This window comes from Phyllostomus discolor, chromosome 3 (assembly GCF_004126475.2).
Source record: "Phyllostomus discolor isolate MPI-MPIP mPhyDis1 chromosome 3, mPhyDis1.pri.v3, whole genome shotgun sequence".
Classification (NCBI taxonomy): Eukaryota; Metazoa; Chordata; class Mammalia; order Chiroptera; family Phyllostomidae; genus Phyllostomus; species Phyllostomus discolor.
Genome location: NC_040905.2, coordinates 162,857,509 through 162,873,649, shown reverse-complemented (window position 1 = coordinate 162,873,649; position 16,141 = coordinate 162,857,509). Strand labels below are relative to the sequence as shown.

The 16,141-nt window shown below is 38.1% G+C and overlaps 1 pseudogene; it reads right to left on the bottom strand.

Annotated features, from left to right (window-relative positions):
* Window positions 1–703: 703 nt before the first annotated feature.
* LOC114490710 lies at window positions 704–6,358 on the bottom strand (annotated as a pseudogene).
* Between the last annotated feature and the right edge of the window lie 9,783 nt (window positions 6,359–16,141).

Sequence of the window (16,141 nt, the reverse complement as noted above, 5' to 3'; positions counted from 1 at the left end):
CTATTAAAAATTATAGACATCATGACTCATCACCCATAAGCATTTCAGCATCCATTTCTAATCATTGAAGACATTTTCTATATGACCCCAAGACCATTATTATACCTAAAAATATAATTCCCTGATTTCTAATCCATAAATTTTCCTTATGATTATTATTATTTTTGATGTTCAAATTGTCCCAAATTTGGTCTGTGGGAGCTTCTTAAATCTGGCTCCTTTTCACATTACTCCATTAATTTTTAAATACTTTTTAGCCTCCAGACTCAGCTTGTACAATTACTGATGCAGACCAGAAATCACATACTTCTTAAAGGAGATCTGATCCCTTTTAGCATGAAGTAGTGTTTAGAAACCAAAATCTGGGCACCAGGGATTCTTACTACTACTGCAATGTCATTGCTTCTAATTTAGATCCTTTCAGTGGTTATATTTAGGAAAGGTATTTTCAAAACAGTATTAATTAATATAGGCATACCTTGGAGATGTTGTGTGTTCTGTTCCATACCAATACAATAAAGTGAATATGGTAATAAAGCAAGCCTCATGAATTTTGGGGGTTCCAAGTACATATAAAAGTTGTTTACATTATACTGTGTCTACTAAAAGTACAATAGCATTACACCTAAAAAACCCAATGTACATACCTTGATTTTATAATACTTTATTGTTTAAAAATAATCTCTAACCATCATCTGAGTCTTCAGCAACCTAGTAGAAGGTCTTGCCTCTGTGTTGATGGCTGCTGACTGATCGGGGTGGTGATTGCTGCAGGCTGGGGTGGCTGTGGCCATTTCTTAAAATGACACAACAGTAAAGTTTGCCACGTTAATTCTGTCTTCCTTTCATGGGTGATTTCTCTGTCGCATGTGATGCTGTTTGATGTCCTTTTACCCACAATAGAACTGCTTTTAAAATTGAAGTCAGTCTTCTCAAAAACTTCCAATGCTTTATCAACTAAGTTTATATAATATTCTAAATCCTTTGTTGTCACGTCAACAACTGTCACAGCATCTTCATCAGGAGTGGATTTCATCTCAATAAAAACCAATTTCTTTGCTCACCCACAAGAAGCACCTCCTCATTCATTAACGTTTTATCATGAGATTGGTGCAGTTTAGTCACATCTTCAGGGTCCACTTCTAATTCTAGTTCTCTTGCTATTTCTACCACATCTGCAATTTCTTCCTCCTCTGAAGTCTCGAACCCCTGAAAGTCATTCATGAGGGTTAGAATCAAACCCCACATGATTCCAAACTCCTGTTAATGTTAATAGTATGACTACTTCCTATGAATCACTAATGTTCTTAATGTCATCTAGAATAGTGAATCCTTTCCTGAAGGTTTTCAGTTTAGTTTGCTCAGACCTATCTGAGGAATCACTATTTTTGGCAACTATAGCCTTACAAAACATATTTCTTAAATAAGACTTGAAAGTCAAAGTAACTCCTTGATCCATGTGTTGCAGAATAGATGTCATTTTACCAGGCATGACACAACATTCATTTTTTAAATTATTTTATTGTTGTTCAAGTACAGTTGTCTGCATTTATCCTCCACCACTCCCCCCCCCCAGCCCCAGCCATCTCCACCTTACTCCCCTGCTTCCATGTCCCTTTGGTTTTGTCAATGTGTCCTTTATAATTGTTCCTGAAAACCCTTACTCCATCCCCCCCAAATATCCACCCCCATCTTCCCTCTGATTACTGTTAGATTGCTCTCAATATCAACGTCTCTGGTTATATTTTTCTTGCTTATTTGTTTTGTGATTAAGTTCCACTTAAAGGTGGAATCATATGGTATTTGTCCCTCACTGCCTGGCTTATTTCACTTACCATAATGCTCTCCAGTTCCACCCATGTTGTCATGAAGGGTAGGAGCTCCTTCTTGCTTTCTGCTGTGTAGTATTCCATCAAGTAAATATACCACAGTTTTTTGACCCACTCATTTGCTGACAGGCACTTAAGTTGCTTCCACCTCTTGGCTATTGTAAATTGTGCTGCTATGAACATTGGGGTCCATAGGTTCTTATGGATTGGTGTTTCAGGGTTCTTAGGATATAATCCTAGCAGTGGAATTGCCAGGTCAAAAGGCAGTTCCATTTTTAGTTTTCTGTGGAAATTCCATATTGTTTTCCACAGTGGCTGCACCAGTCTGCATTCCCACCAACAGTGTACTAGGGTTCCCTTCTCTCCACATCCTGTCTAACATTTGTTGTTTGTTCATATGTTTATGATGGCCATTCTCACTGGTGTAAAGTGGTATCTTATTGTGGTTTTAATTTGCATCTCTCTGATAGCTAGTGGTGCTAAGCATCTTTTCATAAATCTCTGGGCCCTCTGTATGTCCTCCTTGGAGAAGTGTCTGTTCAAGTCTTTTGCCCATTTTTTAATTGGGATTTTTGTCTTCCTGGTGTGGAATCATGTGAGTTCTTTATATATTTTGGAGATCAACCCCTTGTCTGAGGTATCATTGGCAAATATGTTTTCCTATATAGTTGGTTCTCTTTTCATTTTAATGCTGTTTTCTTTAGCTGTGCAGATGGTTTTTAATTTGATGAGGTCCCATTTCTTTATTCTTTCCTTTATGTCCCTTGCTCTAGGGGACATATCGGTGAAAATATTGCTACATGAAATGTCTGATATTTTCCTGCCTATGTTTTCCTCTAGGACTTTAATGGTGCCACAACTTATATTTAAGCCTTTTATCCACCTTGAATTTATTTTTGTGTATGGTGTAAGTTGATGATCCAGTTTCATTTTCTTGCATGTAGCTGTCCAGATATCCCAACACCATTTGTTGAAGAGGCTATTTTTACTCCATTTTAGGCTGCTGCTCCCTTTGTTGGATATTAATTGACCATAGAGACTAGGGTTTATTTCTGAGCTCTCTATTCTGTTTCATTGGTCTATGTGTCTGTTCTATGCCAGTATCAGGCTGTTTTGATTACAGTGGACTTGTAATACAGTTTGATATCAGGTATTGTGATCCCTCCTACTTTGTTTTTCTTTCTCAAAATTGCTGAGGCTATCAGGGTCATTTATGGTTCCGTATAATTTTTTGAAATGTTTGTTTTATATCTGCAAAATATGTGTTTGGTACTTTAATAGGGATTGCATTGAACCTATAAATTCCTTTGGGTAGTATGGATATTTTAATCATGTCAATTCATCCAATTCATGAGCACGGTACATGCTTCCACTTGTTTGTGTCTTCCTTAATTTCTTTCTTCAGTGTTGTGTAGTTTTCTGAGTACAGGTCTATTACCTCCTTGGTTAGGTTTATTCCTAGGCACTTTATTTTTCTTGTTGCTATATCAAATGGGATTTTTTTCCTGATTTCTGTTTCTGATATTTCATTGTTGGTGTACAAGAATGCCTTTGATTTTTGAATATTAGCTTTGTATCCCACTGTTTTGCCAAATTTGCTTATTAGGTCGAGTAGTTTTTTGGTGGAGTCTGTAGGATTTTCTATGTATAGTATCATGTCATCTGCAAACAATGACAGTTTTGCCTCCTCCTTTCCAATTTGAATGCCTTTTATTTCTTTTTTCCTGTCTGATTGCTGTGGCTAGGACTTCCAATACTACATTGAATAGGAGTGGTGAAAGCAGACATCCTTGTCTTGTTCTTGATCTTAGTGGGAAAGCTCTAAGTTTTTGCTCATTGAGTAGGAATGTTGGCTGTAGGTATCTTGTATATGGCCTTTATTATATTGAGGAATGCTCCCTCTATTCCCACTTTGCTGAGTGTTTTTATCATAAATGGGTGCTGTACTTTATCAAATGCTTTTTCCACATCTATTGCTATGATCATGTGATTTTTGTCTTTCATTTTGTTTATGTGATGTATTACATTTATAGATTTGTGAATATTCTACCATCCTTGCATCCCTTGGATGAATCCCACTTGATTATGGTGCATGGTCTTTTTAATGTATTGCTGGATGCAGTTTGCCAATATTTTGTTAAGGACTTTAGTGTCTATGTTCATCAGTAATATTGGCCTTAAGTTCTTTCTTTGTTGTGTCTTTATCTGGTTTTGGGATTAGGATGATGCTGGCTTCATAAAAAGAGTTGGAAAGTCTTCCATCTTCTTGGATTTTTGGGAATAGTCAGTGAAGGGTAGGGGTTAGCTCTTCCTTAAATGCTTTGTAGAATTCTCCTGTGAAACTGTCTAGTCCAGGGCTTTTGTGTGTCAGGAGGTTTTTTATTCCTGCTTCAATTTCATCAGCTATTATTGGTCTGTTTGGGCTTTCTGCTTCTTCTTCTTCATTCAGTTTTGGAAGATTATATTTTTCTAGAAATTTGTCCATTTCACCTAAATTTTCCAATTTCTTGGCTTATAGTTCTTTCTAGTGATTTTTTACAATCCTCTGTGTTTCTGTGGTATCGGTTGTTATCTCTCCTCTTTTATTTCTGATTGTGTTTATTTGGGTCCTCTCTCTTTTTTTTTCTTGATAAGTCTGCTTAAATGTTTGTTGATTTTGTTTATCTTTTCAAAGAATTGGCTTCTGGATTCATTGATCCTTAGAACTGTGCTTTTAGTCTCTATGTCATTTAATTCTGCTCTCATCTTGGTTATTTCTTTCCTTCTACTTGTTCTGGGCTGTCTTTGTTTCTGTTCCTCCAGTTCTTGTAGGCATAGGGTTAGGTTGTTTATTTGAAATGTTTCTATATTTTTTAGGTAGGCCTGTATTGCTATGAACTTCTCTCTCAGGAATATTTTCACTGTGTCCCATAAATTTGGATTTTTATGAGTTCATTTTCATTTGTTTCCAGAAACTTTTTGATTTCTTCTTTGATCTCATTCTTCATCCATTCATTGTTTAATAGCATACTATTCAATCTCCATGAGTTTGAGTATTTTTGAGTTTTGTCTTTAGGGTTGGTTTCTAGTTTCATTCCCTTGTGGTCAGAGAAAATGCTTGATATGATTTCAATTTTCTTGAATTTGTTGAGGCTTGTTTTGTGACCTATCATGTGGTTGAAAATGTTCTGTGTGCATTTGAAAAGAAAGTGTAATTTGTTTCTTTGGGATTAAAGGCTGTGTGTGTGTGTGTGTGTGTGTGTGTGTGTAGTCAGTTAAGTCCATTTGATCTAGGACATTGTTCAATGTCACAATATCTTTTTGATATTTTGTTTGGAAGATCTATCCATTTTTGACAGTAGGATGTTAAAATCCCCTACTATAATTGTGTTGCTGTCAATATCTTTCTTGAAGTTCTCCAAGATTTTCTTTATGTATTTAGGTGCTCCTATGTTGGGTGCATATATGTTTATAATGTTTATGCCTTCTTAATGGATTCTTCCCTTGGGTATTATGAAGTGACCTTCTGGGTCTCTTTTTATAGCCCCTTTTTTGAAGTCTATTTTGCCTTAGATGAGTATTGCTACCCCAGCTTTTCTTCCCTGTCCGTTTGCTTGGAATATACAACATTAACCTTGTTGTATATCTCCATCAGAGCTTTTGGGTAACCAGATACATTGTTAATGAGCAGTAATATCTTGAAAGTAATCTTATTTTCTGAACAGTAAATCTCAACAGTATGCTTAAAATATTCAGTAAACCATGATGCAAACAGATGTGCTGTCATCCATGCTTTGTTGTTCAATTTACAGAGCACAAGCAGAATAGATTCAGCATAATTCTTAAGAACCCTTGGGTTTTCAGAATGGTAAATGAAAACTGGCTTCAACTTAAAGTCACCAGCTGCATTAGCCCCTAACAACTGAGTCAGCCTGTCCTTTTGAGCTTTGAAGGTAGGCATTGACTTCTCCTAACTATGAAATTCTTATATGGCATCTTCTTTCTATATAAAGCTGCTATGTGTACATAGAAAATCTGTTATTTATTATAGCCACTTTAGTAATATTAATTAGATTTTCTGGATAACTTGCAATAGCTTCTACATTAGCACTTTGCTGCTTCACCTTGCACTTTTATATTATGGAGATGGATTCTTTCCTCAGCCTCATGAACCTCTGCTAGTTCAAACTTTTCTTCTGTAGCTTCCTCACCTTTTTCAGCCTTCGAAGAACTAAAGAGAGTGAGCACCTTGCTCTAGATTAGGCTTTGGCTTAAGAAAAGGTTGTAACTGGTTTGACCTTCTATGTAGATCACTAAAGCTTTCCCCATATTAGCAATAAGGATGTTTGGCTTTCTTACTATTCCTGTGTTCATTGAAGCAGCATTTTTAATTTCTTTCTGAAATTTTTCTGCTACATTCACAATTTGGCCAAGATTTCAGTCTTCCTTGGCTTTTGACATGCCATCCTCACTAAGCTTAATCATCTCTAGCTTTTGATTTAAAAGAGAGACATGTGACTCTTTCTTTCACATGAACATCTAGAGGCCATTGTATGGTCATTAATTGGCCTAATTTCAATAATTTTGTGTCCCATGCAACAGGGAGACCCTAGGAAAGGGAAAGTGATGGGAAAATGGCCAGTTTGTAGAGGAGTCAGAACATACATTTATCAATTGAGTTCACCATCTTATATTGACTTAGTTCATGGCTCCTCAAAACAATTACAATAGTAACATCAGAGATTATGGATCATAGATCACCATAACAAATATAATAATAATGAAAAAGTTGGAAATGTTGAGAGATTACAAAAATGTGATATAGACATACAAAGCATATGAGCAAATGCTGTTGGAAAAATGGCACAGATAGACTTGACAAAGGATTGCCACAATCCTTCAAGCTGTAAAGTAAACAAACAAAAATGTTGTACTCTGTAAAGCACAATAAAATGGAGCACAATAAAATGAGGTATGCCTATAATGATACTTTTAATTCTTATTTTACAATGTAGAGTTTTTACTTATTTCTATACCTATTTTCTCTTAGTTAGAACATCTGGATTCCTAATGACTTATTTGCTTTATCCTATTATAATTATAAAATCATTTCAAGATAGCACTGCTAATATTACTATCAACAATAAAATTATTTAATAAAGCACAAAGATTTATTAGAAGTATTTTTTGTTCTTAGATATGAGAATACTAATGCGCTGAGAAGTTCAGTAACTTGCTCAGACTTTAATCAGTATGTGGCAGAGCTGAGACACTACACATATGTATTTGACTACAGCTTCTTTTTAGTCCATATTACCAAACTTCAGGCAGAACTAGAGGGAACAATCAGTTGAGGGAAACAGACTGACGATAAAGAGTGCATGCACACAAAAGTAGGTGTGTATGTCGACTTGGAATATAAGATGGGTCTGGAGTGCTGATGAAAAGCCCGGTTGGGATGGGCAAGTTACAAAGCCCCACTGATTACAGCCCCATCACCTGGGGCTTTGCCCTTTTCCTATAACTTTCTGAAAGTATGCCTGATCCCAGGTCAGCAGCATCTGCACCACCTGGAAACTTGTTAGAAATGCAGATTCTCAGGCTTCTTCCTAGACTTATTTCATCAGAAACTCTGGTGTGAGACCCAGTGACCTGTGTTTTCACAAGCCCTTGGGAGTTTCAGGTTCATGCTCCAGTTTGAGAAACAGGGCTCTACACCTTAAGATTTCTGCTTTGTAAAGTTCCCAGAAGCTTTCTAGGAAACAAAGGGTTTTAAATTTTGTTTCCCCATCCCACATGTATGTAAACTTACCTATAAATAATGCATAGAATCTTCTATAAATATATTTAAAACGAACATATGTATTATTCCACACATCTTGTTCCACTTCTTACCTTTTTTCACTTAACATTATGTTTAATGTACATGAAGAGTCGGTACCTTTTGTGGTAATGAAAAGATTGGAAAGGGAGGATGAGGAATGAAGAATAAAAAGACAATATAAAAGAGAAACCTACATAATCAACCATGACCATATGCCACAAACCGGGGATTCTGATCATTGTGAAGCACATGGTCATATTTTAGTTTTTAAAATTCCGCCACACAGAGATTACCCCTCAATGTCATGGTAAAGTCCTAATATACCTCAAATTCAGCTTTTATATCTGTAAAATGGGAATCAGTAGAGTCTACCTTGTGAAGTGGCTGAAAGAACCTTGTGAGAGTGTTATGAACTACAAAGAGCTATATAATCACAAAGTATTATGAGTTAGTATCCATTTAAAAATAATTCTCATGGAGTGAAAGCTGCAAGGCATGTAGGTAAAAGGCAGTTTTCCATGTAATATCAGAATCAAGAGACAACAAAAAATGAAGCTTGCTTCTCACAAAGAAGCACTTCCCTAATTTAAAAATATGTCAGTGATCAGGCTAGTGGCACAATGAGAAGCACTATGGTGGAATCTTAGCATACTTATTTTTTGTTATTGATAATGTTGTTTCAGCTTATACATATTTATGTTGCCTTGCCCTGTGTTCTGCTTTCCTCATATTCAATAGCCTTTGACTCTCAAAATAGCATGACTGATGAAAGAAAAAGATACTCTAAAAACCTCAAGTATTATTTTATTAGGCATAAAGTCAAGACTCACTGAAAATCAGCAGTAATGTATTTTCTGTCTTCATTACTCTTCCTTCTCTACACTTTTTTTTTTTTAATTCAGGGTCATTTAAATCATTTGCATGGGGTCAGCCATGATCTCTATGCTGATGATCCACAAATTCACACCTCCTGTCCACACCTTTTTTTTTCAGACCTCAGACCCACATATCTAACAGTTCTGTAAACATCTCTGAGTCCCAGGGATCCATCAAACTCAAATATCTGATACACACCCATTCACCTGTCTTCCACAACCCTATCTTCTGGTTTCATTATTTTTTAAAGATTTTATTTATTTATTTTTAGAGCAAGAGGAAGGAAAGGAGAAAGAGAGGGAGAGAAACATCAATGTATGGTTGCTTCTCTCGGGTCCCCTATTGGGGACCTGGCCCACAACTTAGGCATGTGTTCTGACTGGGAATCAAACCAGCAATGCTTTGGTTCGCAGGCCCAAGTTCAGTTCACTGAGATATACTAGCCAGGGCTTGGTTTCATTATTTTTTTAACATTATTTTTCTCTTAGATGTGAAGGCCAGAAGTTTCTGACTCTTCTTGACTCACCAAATGGTGATGAAGTTATTTCCATTCTACCTTTAAAATGTTATCAGAATATAATCCCTTTTCATGCCTATAGTCTCTTTCTAAATTAGGACTTTATTTAATCTTTTTCTAGACAATTGCTATAGCTTAATTTTTTCCTTTACTTCAGTTTCTCCCTACCTTATTTCTTCTGCCAGAAAATCTCTAATAACTAACATTCTTTGAGTATTTGCTATTTACCAAGCATTGTTCCAAACACTTTCCATATACTTCTCATTTAATCCTCATATAACACATGTATGAATATACCATTTCCTCCCCCTGCTCTAAAACTTTCAACATTTCCCATTACATCCCCCATAAAAATCCAAGGCTTTCATAGTGCTCCCAATACAGGTCTTCAGAAAACGCTCGTACCATCCCTTCTCATACTCACTGTTACAGCCAGACTGGATTACTAATCGTTTCCCTGACCCGTCACATTTCCATGGCTCTGATTTGACCAATGCTACTTCTTAACTTTCTAGTCTCTTATCACTGCTCACCTTTTAAACTTCAGCTTAAATACTACCTCCTCCACTAAACTTTTTCTGTGTCCTAAAATAAGTCTCTCATCATCAGACTTTTGTTCTTTTAATATTTGTTCAATAAATATTTGTTTCCTTCATTATTTTTTTAACAAATCTTTACTAGGCACATGTTTCCATAGCACTTTGGATCTCTAGTAGGATTAGTGTATCTATTTCCTCCCCACAACTATAATGACCTTGAGGATAAACACTGTCTCTTCATTTTTGTAGCTCACTTTTCTACCACCTCTTTGACACAATGTTAGAATTTATGCATGTATGTATTCATTCATTCAAAAAAAATTGCTTAAAAAGGAATTACATTCCAGAAAGTGGCAATGAATGACCAATAACATACTATTGCCCTTTGGAGTTTATAGTCTGGATGGTTATAAAAACCTGTTTACAAATGATTAGAACGCAATGTGGCATATGTAGGAAAAAGTTATTAATCATGCCTTCTCAGGGCAAAGACAGGCGACAAAGGGCACTTGAGCTGGGTCTTTAAGAATGAATAGGAGTTCACTAGGGGAGGAAGATAATCCCAAAAAAAGAAGCAGTATGTCTAGAGCAGAGGTGTGAAACAGCATGATGTTTTGAAGCAAAGACACATTGAATCACCACAATACATGAATCACCAGAATTCAAGTAGCCAGTGGCAGGAGATACAGCAGACAGGCAGAAGTCAGACTGTGGAAGGCCTTCACTACCAGGACAAGTAGACAATACTGCAGCAAATTTAAGGTAATATCACATGAATATTTGTTGAACAGGAAGAATCTTGTCTCCTTCTTTGTGTGGTTCTAGAATCTCATACCATAGCATGAATCAATTCCCTTCATCTACTCAAACCCAAAATTTGCAGCCTCTTTCCTGGCTTCACAGGGTTCACATGCACAACTCACATACACTAGCAAAAAAGCAGTTATGAAAGTAAGCAGTCCCTCGAGGAGAGGAAAGGGACAAGTCACATACCTGCCTGGGGGAAGAAAAAGCAGCCTCCCCTCCACCCAGGAGATGCGGACACAACCTCCAAGGAAGACCATACTGTTGAGCACAGTATAACTCACGTCACCTTTCTGTGTGTCAGGTGTTTGCTTGAATGTTTGTTTCAGTGTGGGAAGAGTTTGTTTTCAAAACTGTTGGAGTCTTCAATAAAATCATTCATTTTTCCTTAGCAGTACAATTATGTAAGAAACGTAGGCTTTGGGCTAAACTGCTCAGGTCAGAGTTATTTTTCAAATCAATTGTTTGACCTTTCCCTCACCCCCCAGAAAAAAACACCTGTCCTTTTAGGAAGAAAATCTAGGACCACTCATTTGACACACACTCACTGCCCCTCCCACACCACACACCCACCCATAAAATGTCTAAGCACCTCAAAGTCTCATTTGGACAGAGGAGAGGCTTGAAAGGCCTTCGGACTACAGGCATCAGCCTTTGGCCAGCACTACACACTGTGCCAGGGAGCCCTGGTCCTGCCCAGTCCAGGGGATGCTTGGTCACTCCTGTGGTGACACTCTTGCTTTGACATATAGTAGGCTCCACAGCCAGGTCACACCCTTGAACTGTGGCTCTCTAAATCATTACCCTGTAAGAGGCCCAGGATAATTTCAGACTGCAGCCACATATGATGGAGTCAGCCTTCCTTAGTCCCTATGTTGAACTCATGGGGCTAAATAATCTGCCCAAATTTACACAGCTACAGAGAGCGGAGTCTGGATGCCAAGTCAAGTCTTCAAGTTCTCAGTACTTTCCCTCTTGAGCTCTAACACCTCCAATGAGAAACTTGTCTTGGTTCGAGGGATTGAGAACTGGGAAACAAGCCTCAACATCCATAGGGACACCTATAAAATATTCTGGGTTTGGTTCCTGACCACCCCCAAAAAAGCAAGTGTCACCATAAAACGAGTCATGTTGTTGTTGTTGGGGGAAGTTCTTGCCTGCAATTTGTAAAAGTTGCAACATGTGAAGTGCAGTAAAATGAAACAATAAATAGAGGTATGCCCGTACAAGGGGTTTTATGAGCTGCCTGAGCCTTCAGGATTATCCACACCTGAATCAGATTACTAGAATCGTGCCCAGCCGAAAGGAAGGGACTCGTTGAATCTAGGGTGGATGGTCTCATGAGTTAGTGGCTTAGAGCACTGGCCTTTAGTTTAAAGGCATTTTGGACATGTCTTCCAACCCTTTACACAAAGCTGCTTTTATGTGGACTGTTGGCATCATGCAGGGAGAGCCTTTTTAATGCTACATTTGATCAAAATACATGCTGCACATATACACGAGGAGTGAGCAAACTGCAAGCATGGCGTAAAAATTTCAGAATGCATCACATTTGTATGAAAAATTTCAGAAAATACGTTTAACAATTGAGACTCATGGTATACAAAACCTTAGCAATTCCTTTGTTCTTTAGCCATATGGTAGAACTGACATGCCCAATCACATCCATAATAATATTATGACAAACTTTCATATGACAAACCAAATTACAATGTTCTGTATATAACGGAATTCCTTATTAGAATATATAATGAAAAAACAAACATAGATGGATTCTCTGGTTAAAATCAAATCATTCTCTTAATTTGAAGGACTTTACAATGATTAAATAAATGTACCTCTAAATTCAGTTGTTTCTCAAATTCTTATGCACATTTCATTATATCTCCACCCCTCCTCTGCTTTTCCTGCAATAATTTATCTGATACTGCCAAGGGTGACATGGGCCCCTTCACACAGACAGGGCACATCCAACATGACTCGAGGAAGGCAAGGCAGTGGGAAGGATGCAGAACTGGCCTGGGGGATGCAGAGCCTGCGCCTGGCCTCGCTGCGTCAGCAGCGTCACCCCACTCCAGGTTTCAGTTTACTCACTTGCAAACAGAGCAGGCAGTGGAAGGACTGACTTAAACAACTTCTAAGATGTTTTCCACTTTTGAAATGTTAGATGGCTGGCCAGTTGATTAAATTATCTGAATGCCAACCTCCTCATCCAGAAGGCGAGCCCTGCCTCATAGAGCTGTACTGAGACCCCATAGTTTTCTTATTGCTCAACTCTGAGTGAGCCCAGTAATCCCAGTGAGGAGAACAAGATGCCACCCACAAAGCTGAAAGAAACATTTGGAATATATAGTGCTTCTCATGAAAACATTTTAATTCAGTTGATGTTTTAGAAACAAAGGCATTACTTAGTTTGTGGTGATTAAAAATGGGGAGGGGAGAGGGAATAAATTCGATGACTTGACATGCTGTATACCAATCTTAGAGATATAAAAAATATTTCCAGTTCAGGTGACAAAGACTTAAAAGCCAATGTCATGTTACGTAGACAACCAATCGGCTAACCTGTATTAACAGTACACACTGTTTAATATTCCACCTTGTGATAATACTATCAGTAGGTTCCCTTCGGGGCAATGAAATAGGCGCTTGGAATTATCACCTTTGTAATTGGATGCCGAGGTGTACACTCCCCTCCCCACCTCCATTTTTTATACCAACAGATTTCTTTCCTGTCCTGTAGGCTACAAAATACAGCCTGCTTCCTGGCTCACATGTACCACACACTGCTCATACACAATCGTTTACAAAAATGCAGACTTCTGCTCCATAAAAGAGCATTTAGCTGGTATTCAGGAGTTACAGACAAGTGATTACCTTTAAATTCTGATTTTAAATTTGGGTTGCATGAGAAGGTTGCTTTATTCTTCATAAGTCTTCCATAAAATAATACTAAAGATATACCTAATCTGCAAGAAAGTGATAGACCTTACTTTATGAATTTCTTAGTGTTCCATAAACAACACTGTTGGTGCCTAAGGGCTCAGAGCACAGAGGGAAGAGTGCATGCACACACATTTTTTAGGCTACCAACAGAGATCACTCAAATCAGATTTTCTCAGAGGGATACAGATGCCTCAAGTCTGTAATGCATTCCTCTCGTGCAAATGAAACAGGCACTTAGGGGGAAAAACCCTTTGCCTTACTTGAGAGAGAGGGGAGAGAGGTCCAGGGGCTTGCCTGCAAGGGATGTCTGAGGCTCCAGCTGCATTTCAATGCAGTGCTTAGTTTATTCACCAGGGGTCATCAAAGGTCTGGATTTTCTTTGTCTACTTGTTGACTCCAGTGCACACTGTGCACTAGAACCACTGAATTCTTTAGAAATGTGCCTCAGAAAATGTGGCTGGGTGTTCCTTTCCGCCCAGTGCTGCAGGCCCACCCCCACTACCTAGCACTGAACTATTACCGTTTATAGATGTCTACCAACACACTGCAGCACACCAGTCAGTTAGATGCATGGCAAAGAAGGCCTTTTCTAACTGAATCAACTTAATAAAAAGAAGGAAGAGGAAACATGTTACTTAGTTAGTTTTTTCAAAAAGTAATCATTCCTCCCATTTTTTCAAAGTTGGAAAATGAAAGGCCTTATCACTATGGTGTTCTATATTCACAAACTGAATTGGATGCTTAGAAAGCAAGCGAGTCACACACAACCCTCTTGTCAGATTTCAGTCAGTAGTTGGGTGCCCACAGCGCCCCGGACAGGTCAACAGAAGAACAGGTCAGCATTATTCCATGAGGCTTTTTCAGACTCACTGAACAAATAAGGAATGGAAGTCTTTTGTTTTGTTTTGTTTTTTAATTAGTGGATTTTTTCAATGAAGATGTTGGTGCTGGTCTAAAGGATAAGGATGCTGTAAGTCTTGGGGATCCTGCTAATGTCGGGATCAAATAACCCATTTGGAGCAGCTGAAAGTTTTGTCTCAGTTTTTATGTGACAGAACTCTTAAATATCTTTAGCATAAAGCCACTGGACCCAATTTGATTCTTTCTTACCTGTACCCTCTGAATAAACCAACTGCATCAATTTAAAGCTCAAAAGTGAAGCACGCTTCAGTCACAATGAGACAGAATTCTTCCCAGAGCTGCAGGGCACCTATTTAAGAAACAGCAGTGGGTTCGTATACCCTTCCTCCTGCCCCCAAACAGGCAGAGACACAGCCTTGTTATTCAAGTAGGAACATTTGAGCTGTATTCCTTTTATGTTCTACTTTAAAACATGATATGAGAGTCAAAAGTCACCTGATCATAGAATGTGGGAGCTGGAATTACCTCAACCTAATTCAATCCTCTTCTCTCAGATGTTTGCAAACTGAGCCTCAGAAGAGGCAAATACTACTTCAAGCCATTTCGTGACAAAAATGGACCTATTCACTCTATTCCATTGCAGCCTGACTCTTTACAAATTAAATGTGGAGAAGATACACAATACAAAATACCTAAGGTAATGGTGTTGAAAAAGGTAATAAAGACCATGAAAAAAAGAGGGGACTCAATTATGGCTGATGGAACAGTTGGCAAATCTAGCTCTGAGCACTCAGAGAGAACCCAGGCCTCAAGGTCTCACTCAGGACCCTTAACCCCCAAGACTGCTGGTCATTTTCTTATGGCCTCATTAGTTATGAAATAAAAGTACCCCACCTTTTATTTCATAACTAAAAGGGCACATGGGGACCACAGTTATGTCAACAAAAGAAGATGGTTTATTAGAAATCTCCAGTCCAGTCTGGAGCAAACATTTGGCTGGATGTACAACAATGCAGTGCCTGATTTTTACGTTAAGAAACCATTGACTGTGACCTATTCACTATGACCTAATAACCTCCTGACGGAACATGGCCTTAGGATCATCAAAAAAAAAAAAGCTGGGGGGTTGCAAGGCAAGGTCAGCTGCTATTTATTTTCTCCTGGCACAAATTCTTTCCTAAAAAATGAACTAAAAAATCCACAAACAGCAAGACTAGTCCACTGACTTTATGCTGTTTTATGAGAAATCATATAACCCAACATCGACTCCCACTAAAATACTACTTTTTCAAGCATCCTCAAACTAAATAGCAGAGACAGTTATTGCAACGTGACATTTACACTGTCAAAGGGGAACTGAATGGCTGAAGGGTAAAATAGTGATGAAGAGAAGATTTAATCCCAGGACAAAGAGGAGGCGAGTATCTGGAAAAAGCGAAGAGAGCCTGGAGCTGCACAGCTTCTTATATTTAGACAACTGGAAAACACCGCAGGTTGCCAAAGGCTGTGTGTGTGTGTGTGTGTGTGTGTGTGTGTGTGTGTTTTCAGAAGGAAAAGAAACTATTGACTTGGCCCAATATTTTTAACTTGCTTCTTCCTTACTGTGTCTGATGATGGTTGATTTTCTTATCATCAGATGCATCAGTTTTTGCCCCACTCTCCCCACACCCACAAAATCATGTCAGTCAACAAGTATTTTATTGAGCTCACTACAGAGAATAGGATCTATTTTTAAACCCATATGTCTCACCTCGTTCTAGTTTTGGAGATTTAAACACTTTGGGGTATATTTCAAAAGTCTGCTTTCTCTCTCTCCCCAAGTTATTTGTTTATTTGATTGATTGCTTTTGTTTGGGAGGGTGTTTCTATGCCTCCTATTTGATAGAGTTCAAACATTTTTAAGGAGTTTAAGGAAAGACAAGGAAAACCAGTAAGCTTCTGTTTTGTGGAGAGGAGGCTGCAGGGG